This window comes from Parus major, chromosome 7, assembly GCF_001522545.3.
Source record: "Parus major isolate Abel chromosome 7, Parus_major1.1, whole genome shotgun sequence".
NCBI classification, from domain to species: domain Eukaryota; kingdom Metazoa; phylum Chordata; class Aves; order Passeriformes; family Paridae; genus Parus; species Parus major.
Window position 1 is genome coordinate 34,259,205 of NC_031776.1, and position 11,937 is coordinate 34,271,141.

Consider the following 11,937-nt stretch of genomic DNA (forward strand, 5'->3'; position numbering starts at 1 on the left):
TCCTGCCCGCTCCGTCCGGGGCCAGCCCCGCTCCGGGCTCTTGCGCCGGGGAAAACTTACCCTAACATAAAGCCTAGAAACTAAACTCTGTTCGGGTACTGCAAATAAGCTCCTGGCTTGTTTTGGTGCGGTTTTATTTTTATCTTTCACGGGTTTCTTTTGGGGCTTTTTTTTTTTTTTTTTTTTTTTCTCCCCTCCCTTTCATTTCAGCACTCATCCAGGTTATTTGAATAGTCAGCTAAATCTGATGGAAAAAAAAAAAAAATCAGCCGAACGTGCTGAGATCTTACAGTCTATCTGTTTTGTTCACAGATATGGATCAGGGGTGAGATGGGCTCTTTTCTTGGCTCTGCTCTTTCTTGGAAGTAGCTGGATGAGCAGAGAGACAGCGTGGACGAGTAACGCGTGGGGCTGAACTTCAAGGAGGTTACAAGTTTTTCACTTTTTTCAAGTATTAAAATTAAAATAAAATTGCATATAGAAAAAAAAAAAAAAAAAAAAAAAGAAGGGAAAGGGAAAAAAAAAAAAAAAGCAGCCCAGACTCCACCTTTGCACTGAAGGGATTGGTTATGCAAATATGGAAGGGGTTTCCTGGCAAATACAGCTTTCTACTGTATGGTTAATTAAATCATCACTCAAAAGCCTTCCAATGTGACGCTTCTGTCGTAATCCAATCAGGTTACGTAGGTCCTAAACAAGAAAGATATTTTCCACATCTGGAAGTCAGCAATTTAGCAAGTACTGCACATTATTAACCAATTCAGAGCCCACTTCCCAGGGGGATAGTTTTTTCTTTTTTTTTGAAGTTTAAGTGTTCTTAACCAACGCTCTGCCGGTTTGTTAATGAAAAAGCCGGTTTACACCGCACGTAATCGAGAAGTAATTCCGAAGTAAGTGGAGGCAGAGCGAGCCGGGGATGCGGAGCGAAGGCGTTCGGCTGCAAAGGGGGCAGATCCGGCTGAGGCTCCAGCCGCTCATGCCCAGCTCTCAGCACAGCCCACAGCCTTTCCTTCCTCCTGAAGGAGCTCGAAATCATCTCACTGCAAAGAGAAACTTCGCTTCTTGCCCACTCGCACGGTCCCTTCCCAGGGTAAACGTGGGGCTGCCCAAAGGGCTGCGTTAAAGCGCTGCGAAACAATTCCCCAGCTCGGACAAGAGTTCAGCCTGTTCCAGCACTTTATGTGGTTTTATTTTCTTCTCCCCCTCCCGAGGAAAACCGAAACAAATGGCACGCTGATCCCACACCGCACTTTTACTTACATTAAGCTTAGATAAACTGCTCTTGAACCGTGCATTGAACGTGTGCCTAAAGCAAGAAGTGGAGGGCGAGCAATAGCGGTGGGATCGCGCTCCAAAATGGTCCAGCTCAGGGAACACCTTCCTGACGGCTCAGCATCGCAAAGGAAGGAAGGGACCCCCCTCGCCCTCCCCGCAGGGTGTCCTTGCAGCTCATCACAGCCACCGACATCTGCCTGGGATATTTTTTTTTTTTTCTTTTGGTCATCTCTTGATTAGACGGGAGTGGGTGGCCCTGTGAGATGGGGGAGGCAGAGCACGGGGGGCTCAGGGCAGGGGCATCCAAATGTCCTCCCGAGCTGGGAAGTGGCACCTCCGGGTGTCCCCCTCCTCAACCCCGAGCTGCAGACGGAGTGGGGAGGGAGAGGCAGGCTCTGGCCGTCTGCTGCCGCTGCAATCCCCAACCAGGCAAAGGTGGCAACGAGCTGCCCTAATCTTTTCAATTCTTATTTTTATTTTTATTTATTGTTTTTATTGATAGCTCTGTTTTTGTTCCCCGCTACGAGTCGTCATGGCTTTGTTAAAAGTTTTCTTGCCACTATTCTCTAAATGCCAGCTTGATTTTCCTGCAGGATGCATGACTTCTCCATGCCTAAACGTACCTGGATACACAGAGACATATCACACACATACACACACACACACACACACAGAATGATGATATCTTAATGAAATATATAGCACAGCGCAAATATCCTGAAATCAGATTCAAGTATTATTAGTTTGAATTAGATCCTCTCAGATCCAGAAGGCACTGCCTATAAATCAAGGGCAGTCTGGCAATTCCTTAAAGAGCTAAACTGAATTTAGATGCATATGATAAAAAGAAAGGGAAAGAAAAAAGTGAATGCTAATTACTGACTTACTCGATTTCCACTCACCCACGTTTTCTAGGAGAAAAACCTAAAAACCAACCAACAAGTTCTCAAAATAAATTAATCCCATTACAAATTCCTTACATATTGTTCCTACATTTCCAGATTACAAAACGAGGGGATGAACTGGAGATTACGAGAGGCTGCAGCCTGACTCGCAATAGGCAGGAGTGCTGTCGATGGTGTATCAATAAAATATATTTATCTGCAGCCACGCTGAAAAACAAACTCTCAGAGCGTGTGGTGATGCTCAAGGGCTCTAAGAAACATGTTGGCATTGTCAGATAATCCCTATTCATAATTTTGCTGGCTGTTCTTTCAGCCCTCAATCTCACAGTTTCCCCAGCTCTGATGTGCCTCCGCAGGGTTTGCTTCGGAGCGATAAAACTGCTCGGATCTTCGCAGGACTGACATAGCACCCAACATTATTAGATGCTATTTTAATGTGAGATGTGGGGCTGTTTGTTGGGGTTTTTTTCATTTTTAATTTTTGGACACTGGACCTAAATATTTAGCAGTCAGCTAAGCCCTTCTGAGATGGAATTTAACCTTAATCCAGGCGATGATTTCCTGCCCGGCTCTGAACTAATAACGGGTGTGCAGCTTCTTTAGGAGATGGAAATAATGACAGGCTATAGATCCTGCCTTTATTGGGGTGGTGCTGGCAGCCCGGATCCCAGTCCCTGCTCCATCAGCATCCCCATGCAGATCCTATTCCCTGCTCTATTTTAAAACTTTTGCACATCCTATACCCCCCCACCCCATCAGTTTAAAAGCAAGCAGAGCCAAAATATCCTCACAAACCCCAGCTCCTTCCTTGTGTATAGCTCCCAGCACTGGGGCTTGGAGATGGTTTTAAGGGCAGTTCTCTGAGTGCAGGTTTCTGCTCTTTTCATCAGGTTTTCCTACATGGAAATGCTGCAAGTTGCGGTGAGGGTGGGCTGATCCTGATGCAAACCTGTCTGGTTAAAGCCACAGGAGAAGCCCTCTTGCTTCCAGCTCCTCGGTGGGTTTCCTTTGTCCACCAAAACCTATCATGGTGAAGATAACCCCGTGTTCCCAACACTGTGTGGATCTGCAGGGCCAGCCAGGGGCAAATCCTGCTGCCAGGGACAAACCCTACTGTGAGAAAGGGATTGTGCAGGGAGAGAGCTCCGTGTGACCCCCAGCACCCAGCTCTGATTGAGAGGGGAGGTGACCAGCCACCGAGGAGAGCTTTGGGGCACAGGCCCTGGAGGACCCGAGCCTTTGGCTTTATGGGGACTGGTGGCATGGTCTGAGGGGATGATTCACTGCCTTATTTATTTTGGTGTGTTTGCTTGTCCCCTGGAGGAGGATGAGTAATGGGGACTGTATTTTCTTGCCCACCACGTGGAAGGAGGAAAACTGAGGGAATAGGAGCAAAGATGCCATGGCTGATGAGTTTTGACTAATATATTTTAGAGGCTGGTGAAGACAGGTTTAACACCTCTTAAGTACACTTCAGATGCTCTGAGGCTTTTCCTTCATGTCTTCCATAGACAGAATTCTTGACTATTTTCCCTGAAGTGTGGAACCCTTCCTACATCAGGGATTAAACATCCCCGTGTAGGGGACCCAGATGAGATGTGCCCACTTGCAGCCAAGCCTGTGGAGAGCATCCTTCCCTCCCCACAGCCCTGCTCCTCTGAGGGAGCTGCTCCTGCAAGATTTGGGATCCCTGTGGGTTCTGGCTGCTTCTCATGCTCCTGTCTCTGGGGTGTAGAAGATGTCCTTGCCTTGAGAAAGAATTTTGAGGTTGCAAAAAAAAAACCCCAAATCAAACAAAAAAAGATGCCGGGGGGATTATTTTCTGCAGTCACCTGTGGCAGCAGAGGATAATACAGGCTGGAATAATTTTTGTGAGCAGGGAAGGCCCCATGTGGGCCCAAGATGCTGCTGGATACTTTGGCTCAGTACAGGTGTCCCTATAAACTAAGATTTAGAAAGCAAAGCCTTTATTTTTTTTCCAATTTCCACATGGAGGAGAGGGCACAGAAGAGAGGAAGAAAGGGTCAGGGAATGACTCTCCCCCCACCCGCTGATGAGGTATTTGGGAAGAAACCTTTTGAATCAACATTCCCAAAGTTTTCAAGTTCCTCTGCGGAAAACCCATGTAGGGATAGGATACGAGCCAAAAGCAGGGGAAAAGATTGTCTGGCTTTAATTTATCTATCCCTGGGCATTTCTAACCAGCAGATCACTGTAATATTTGATCTTGTGTGAGTCCCTGAACGTTAAAAGTGAATCTCCTCATATGTTTTTGTTAATTTTGTCATTCATAAAGCCACTTCTGATGGCCTAGAGCTGCTCAGCTGCTGTTCACAACATCTGTGTGTCTGCATCCACAGGTCCCAAAATTTCTTTTCTCATTGGGCAGTGAGCAGTGAGGGACAAGCATCCTCCAGCCACTGTCCCACACCATGAGCTGAGCAGCTTTTCCTTCTCTTCTGGGATCAATGCTGAAGTTTGGTCACATTTCTTGGCTCAGTTGGCAGTGATTAAAATTCACGGCTCACTTTTGTTTATAGTTGGTTGTTTACTTTGTTGAATTTTTAAAAACTTGTTAGAATGCAATTGAACACAGATTCAACAGTATTTAGGCTTGAAAAATAAAGATGCATTAGAAAGATGCCTATTATGCTTCAGAATTATTAATTGACATTTTTATGATGAATAATTAATCATTTGAATAATTTTCGTATCTCTGATCTGAACACATATTTGCATATCTAATGTCTGATTTTAAATGTGGTTTCTTTAGTTGCATTCTCCCAGGACAAAGACAAGAAGTAAGTAACATCCTAATGCAAAACTTTTTTCCTTTGCACTTGTAAAAGTATGTTTATTGAAATGCAAGTTCCTATCTAGTTATGAAGCTGTTAATAATCTATGCATGACATATATGCATTAATAAGGTGGTGAATCCTCTGGATATGAGCACATTTAGGCCTCATTTTCTTATATACAGTGGTGAGGTCCCCTGCAATACTTAAACCCATGTGAGGTTAAGCTAGGAAACCATAAAGAAATATCTCAGATACACAGTGTTCCTGTCTTGTTTATATGACACTCAGTGAGAAGATCAAAGGTTGTTTCAATTTGAGGTGTTTAAAATATCAGGAACTCTTAATATAAATTTTAACCGTGTCCGCCCAGTGAGCCAACATCAATATTTTCTTGATATATTTTAATATGCCTAAATCATAGCCCCCAAGACCTCACCTCGCTGTAGCTGGTGGTGGTTAAGGAACAGCAGAAGTGCAGATCAGTTGTAAGTTGGTCAGCAAAGGGGTGCAAGGGATGGTGCTTGTTGTGCAACCCCGCTTGGCACTGGGCTGGTGTGAGCACAGCTCAGCCACAGAGGGAACAGAAAGGAGGAAGGGGCAGCTGGGCAAAACCAGAACCCAAAAGGTAGAAAAACTGAATGAAGGAATGAAAAAGTAGCCTTTGTTCCACTGCTGCTGGCCATGGGTTAATTGTTACAGCAGCACTGCCTGCCTGGCACCCAAGGAGTTGCCTTCACTTCTGTGAGAATCTGGTTTATTAAGAATTTAAAGGTTTGGAGAATTTTATTTAGTGGCACCTTTAAATGCACAGGGAGCCCAAATATTCTGTGTACAGCCTGTTGGCTCCTTGACGTCATACTGGAGAACTAAGGTGATGGCTGCTCTAGAAATATCTAAAACTGATGCAGTATTTATATTTAGCAGATTAGAGAAATTACATCAAAATGGAGGCACAAATTCACCCCAGTGTTTAAATTTCCTTCGTGCCATTAATACAAGGAACATAGAACACACGCAATGTAAAATGAAAATAAAGGCTTTTAACATCTTTTTTCTTTTCACAGCAGGTAGTAAAAAATATGTATATTATAAATATATATCTGTACATATATATATATATATGTGTGTGTGTACATATATATATAAATACATTTGTATGCACACATATATATATATGTTTTTTATTTTTGGTGGAATTATATTATATAGACTATGGTAATGTAGTGGGCAATATCTGACAGACAGATACTGCATAAAGAAACTGTGAAACTCAGTTCTCAGAACAGGCTGGAGTTATACTGAATAGGATGTTTAGCAGTTACATATGCTCAGTGATAACAGATTATTTTTTCTTTCTTTTTTCCTTTTTTTTTTTTTTTTTTTTTTAGGAGGGGTTGAATTTGTAAGAACAAGAGTGGTAAAAAGCTCTGAGCCCAGTGGCCAAAACTGCCACTGCTTTGGCCATCAGGGCAGTGGCAATGCCAGAAAGTTCTTTGCAAAAGGAAGAGGTGGGAATTGGGGTTAAACTTCTGCTTTTTTGGTTCTAAAAGCAGGAGAGTAAGAAAACATCCCTGAGATGTTCCCACAATTCTTTGTAAAGGGAGACATCCCTTCTGGGGCTGGGGTCAGCAGCAGTTCTGGGCTGAAGGCATCCCCTGCTGAGAATCCAGAATGGTTTGGGTGGGAAGGAACCTTAAAGCCCATCCCATTCCACCCCCTGCCATGGGCAGGGACACCTTCCACCACCCCAGGCTGCTCCAAGCTCCGTCCAACCTTGGATGCTTCCAGGGATGCGACATCAGGAACATCATCCAATGCCTCTCAGATGTTATTGTACCTTCATGAGATCAATGGACAACTGTGTGGAAGATTTATTTACATGCAGATTTTTTTTGTTTGCGTTTAGGCTGAATATAAATTCACATACATTCATAATTACATAGTAGCCCCTGTTCTACCTGTTTGAGACTAGAACAAATTTCCTTTTCCCTGGCTTCCTCAGTGTCACCCTACTTTTCCCACTGACTCCTGATTAAGTTAATGGAGGTGAAATTAGCAGCAAAGAATATGGGTGTAAAGCTGACATTTTGATGTCTATCCAAAAGTTTTGGAGTCGATCGATTGCCCCAATTATTTCTTATCACCGCCCCAGGGAAAACATATTTTTCTTTCCACAACTTCAGGAGATTAGCTGGATATTTTAAAATCTACAGAAACACAAGGGTTACGAAGATATTTAGAAAATCCCAAATGATTTGAAACAATTAGCTGCTGCAGCATAGTTTCCAAAGCAATTAGCTGCTGCAGCATAGTTTCCTTGTGTACAGAATTGCCCAATATCTGGGAAACTGCTGCCGTTCTGCGGGTGGCTGCTGACTGGATCAGATTCCAGGAGAAGCACAGGCACAACCCAGTGACTGCTGCACACCTCAACTGCAGATTTACCCAGGAGCTGGCAGACATCCCCTTTGTCAGGGGTGGCATTGGACTTGCCAGGTCTTCTGTTTGCTTCCCTCTGACTATCAGCATCATCTCCAGCCTGTCTGTGGATAGAGGCTTGGCCAACTGGCCCCTTTCCAAGCCCAAATCTTAGACTCTGGGTTATTAGAGCTGTCAAAAACCAGAGAGAGAATTTTTTTTTCTTTTCCCTTGCAATGAAAGCATTTTCCATGTTGTCACTCCTTCCCCGATTCATGTTTTAAAAATGTTTCTAGGGAAATTTCCTGACTTGTCCCTGGGTCATTGGAGGGGATTCAGGTCAGAACTGAATTAAAGGTACCAGCAGCTGGACGAGATTTTTCCCCTCATGGATGGTTTTAGGTGCACGTACACTCCTACCAATGCTCCTTACTATATCTCTTCAAACTTGCTCCAGGCAGCATCTAAACTATTTTAAACCTTCCCATCCTTTTTTAACACACATCAGCTATCCTGCTTCAAATCTCTGACAAGGATGTGAAAACCGCAGTGTCAGAACAACTGCTGCTCTCTTCTTGGATTCTGACAAGCAACCTTCAACCTGAAACCCTCTAAAAATGGTTATTTTTATCGTTTCTATGTGTTGTTTTTTTTTTTTTTAATTCAGAACCGACTATATTGACGGTATTCTTTCCCCTGTTCTGACAGGTTGGAAATGGGTGCAGCAAAGGCACCAGGCAGAATGTGGGAATGCTGTTTGATGTTCACCAAGAGGGTCCACACGTCAGTGGGTCCACCTGCCAATGGGCCTAACGACAAAGAGGTTGTAAATGGATGTGGCTTCCCAAATTCTGAGCTAGGGAGGAGGCAACGTGGTCTCTGGAATAATTCTGGTGAGTGCCTGAGAGAGCTCCCGAGCCACCACCACCCACCAGCTGTGCCTGGCCACGATGATTTTGCCTATGCCAGAGCCTGCCTGCTGGTGGCACTCATTTTTGGGAGGTCTGGAATTTGGAGACAGGAATTCGTAGGGTGGCATTTGGGAGGTAGGAAGAGAGGGGTAAAAAGTCACATCTAAAATTTAGTGTTGGAAAGTGGATCTGGTTGGAGGTGTGAGCAGCAGGGAGAGCGACACTGATCCACACACGAGGAAGGCAAGCTCTGCCTCGGAGAGAGAAATACAGAGCAGAGACTGAAAACACTGCAAATATTTGTTCTCATTGTCAGATGTTTCTATAAAATCTGTTGTTACTGAATCACTGCTGAAGTTACGGAGCATAAGCATAAGCAGAGGGTGAAAAAAGCTAAGTCTAATTATATGTTTCGTGCCATTTACAGAGGTTTCCAGGGGATTTTCTTTTAATAAAAGTGCAGTGCATCAAAAGGAATAAATCCTACAATTTTGTTATTTACAAATCAGCCGCGTCTGCCGCGAGCTGTCAGACTTATCCTCCATCTTACACCCCTCTCTCCATCCCAAAATGCACCCAGTACACTGATATTTATATCAATACTCTTCAAGTGCCTTTACGTTACTATTTGCCCCTTATGTCGTTAAGCAAACAGATCAGAAGAAAATCATCAAAAAGGCATTAAAAAAAAAATCTGAAAGAAAAATGCAGAGAAAAAACTCCCCATAATATTGGAAAATAAGCAACATAGATGTTTTCTAGATGAAGAGAACAAGTGTCTTTTACATCCCTGCCCACCGATTCATGAAGATTTTAAATCGGAAGCCTGGCTGGAGATATGATGTAATCAATTAGTTAAAATGATTTACTAACATAAAACATAACACTCTTTTCATGATTAATTTTTATCCCCTTCACATTTTTTTTTTTCCCCTCCACAACTGCTCTGCCCCTTTCTGACTCCAGATTATTTAGCAGTTGACTTCGACGTTCGGAGTGTTGCATATCAATCCCCGAGACCAAAATATGCCACTCATGTTTTTCCTGCTAAGTAATCTATGGATGCAGCACCTAACCCTGCAGCCCTCCTCTGTGCCTCAGAGAGAAGGGAGATGTGCTGAATCAAGTTGTTGAGGCTGTACTTAGAGCTGAAGAAAAGATGAAAAAACCAAGAGACCACCTTTGTTCTCATCCAGCTTGGCCTCTGCCACGATACAGGAACGTGACAACTGCTTTGGTAATTAAAACTCTGCCTGCAAAAGGTACCAGGAAAAGAAAGAAGTGAAAATAAGATGGCTTCTCACAAGTGTGAATGTACCATGAACGTATTGCACAGGCTACAGATGCTTTTCAGAGGCCTGGGGCCTGCCTTGCAACAGCCCTGCCATTCCAGGATGAGCCTCTTGCCTCAGCAGCCGCTGTCTGTCGAGCCAAATTGTATGATTGCTTTGTGATATGGATATATGTAGACTGGGGGCTAAATTAAGGACATTAAACTCAATTTCCTTAAGATAGGAGCCAGATTTTAATATTGCAGCTGTCCAGAGGTGAAAGGGTAATGAGGACATGAGGAATTCCTGGACAGGAAAGGGACACTTGGCCCAACAAGTCTGTCCCCCTTCAAGTTTATTACAACACACCTCCCCACGTTGTCGATATATCCTCCAGCCCTGTCTGCCTGTGTAAACATGTCTGGCTATCTCTTCTGTTCATTAATACTTCAGTTCACTCCGTGGTTTTATTTGACATAATGCCTACTACGCTGTGAGTTGGATCCTCTGCAAGAATTCACTGTTTATTCTTAGACCTTTCATTTTTAATTGGCATAATCTGTTTTATTTTCCTTTTTTAAACTCACCAGATACAGCCACTACCTCAGCCCTCAACCTAATTATGAAAATATTAATGTTTAGGTCTTTTTTAAAAAAATGATTAGGCTCAGTCTTCGTTTATATAAAGTATCTTTAACAGCCGGAAACAACAATTGCTTCATATCTTATTCCTATTTCAGTCACTAAAGTTCTCCTCTGGAAAAAGGTGATCAGAATTGGAATTACTGGAGAAAAATCTATCACCTTCCTTGTGTGATAAGAGCTCTTTTGATTTGCAGGCAATCCTTTGCTGGAGTGTCCATATCACACTTTATTTATACTGAATTGGCATTGATTCAAAATTGATGTTTGACAGATTCAGTACAATTTTTAAGGTGGAGCGGGACTTTTGGGAGTCAAGTATTAACTTATAATGATATTGTAAAGTCAAGAAATAGCCTTGAAAGCTGGTGGGAGGGAAAAAAATCTCACAAGGAATTGGTACAATTGCAAAGATTTCTAACTGCTAACCAGTCTCCACTTGCTAAAACCCATCTCCCTTTAAATTTTCTGCTTGCAAAGTTGAGAGGGAATTAGCATACAGATGCTTCCTCAGACGTGAAAAAACCTGGGTCTTTCCTTTCCTCTGAGGCAACTCAAAGGAGAATGTCATTAAAGCTCTCAACACAAATAGTGGGGAAAGAAACACAAGTCACAGATAAACCTGAGTGATTTTCAAATTTCAAAGGTTGATAGGCTGGTGAAATAAAAACACTTTGGGTGAAGTATGAAGTGGGAAGAAGGCAAAGTAGATCACTGTGATGCAAGATCAAGAAAAAGACTCTTAGGTTTGTTGTTTAAGTGCATCCAAATCCCAGAAATACAATGTATTAACAATTATTCTGATATCTAACCATACCCTGTAACTTAGGGAAGCAACTTGCTCTTATGGTGAGCAGAAAGTTTGATTTATTTAGAGATTTTCCCTTGAGAAAAGAGGCACTGCTAGCAAAGGTTGTTTAGGGGAAGAAATTCTGCACCAGTGTTGAGAAACACTGAGGTTTTATTCAGGAACTATGATGGCAGTGCTGGGTGGACAGGGGACTTTGAGAAACTTGGAAACGGAAGAAATATTAGAAATCTCTAGGTTTCAGGCAGGTGAAGAAAGAGTTATGACAGAAATGAAAACATGGACATGCAGCTGGTTAAAAAAATAATCAGTAAACAATATCTGGGAGACACAGAAAGCTTCAGCTTTATATCCAGGATCCACAGTGATGAAAAATACTCTGTAAAAGTCTAAAAAATCCAGCCTTACCGGGGAGCTGGTGATCCAAAGAGGAATCAAAATTGCCACCTTAGGGACAAGACAATGAGAGACATAAAAAGCATTTCTCATGGCATCTCTTGGGCACTCATAGCTTAAAATCTCTTGATTTTTTCATCCATACTATAAGATACTGCTCTGAAAAAGTGGAAGTCAGTGTAGTGGCTTCCATAGCACCAGACTGCTTTTTGTGAGGGTCCTTCCATAATGATAATAAAGGAATTATTGGTGAAACGTGTGTCATAATCAGCTGATATTTTAATCTTTGTACAGTTCTGATAAATCCTCATAAGGCCAAGCATTTTCAGTCTTGCTGTTGAAAAAAGATCCATTAAACTGAGGGAAGTAGATGTGGCAGTAATGCCAACAGAATTTCCATCCAGTGTTGGGCAAGTTGTTTGAAGAAACAAGAATGTAAAAGTTGGTAAAATTAGTGAAGCCATAGGAGCAGAACCCATTTTTAGCTGCTGCAGGTTTAAATTAAATACCTGC

At 42.8% G+C, this 11,937-nt stretch overlaps 1 long non-coding RNA gene across 3 annotated transcripts in view; it reads left to right on the top strand.

The window, feature by feature from the left end:
* The window catches only part of LOC107207450, a 12,302-nt gene extending 619 nt beyond the window's left edge, over positions 1-11,683 (top strand). Inside the window, exons 2-4 of one of the 3 annotated variants that reach the window (XR_004498313.1) lie at positions 313-426; positions 8,105-8,289; positions 9,274-11,683. This is a non-coding gene — a long non-coding RNA (uncharacterized LOC107207450). The other 2 variants (XR_004498312.1, XR_001522758.2) reach the window with 2 other exon arrangements.
* Positions 11,684-11,937: the final 254 nt, after the last annotated feature.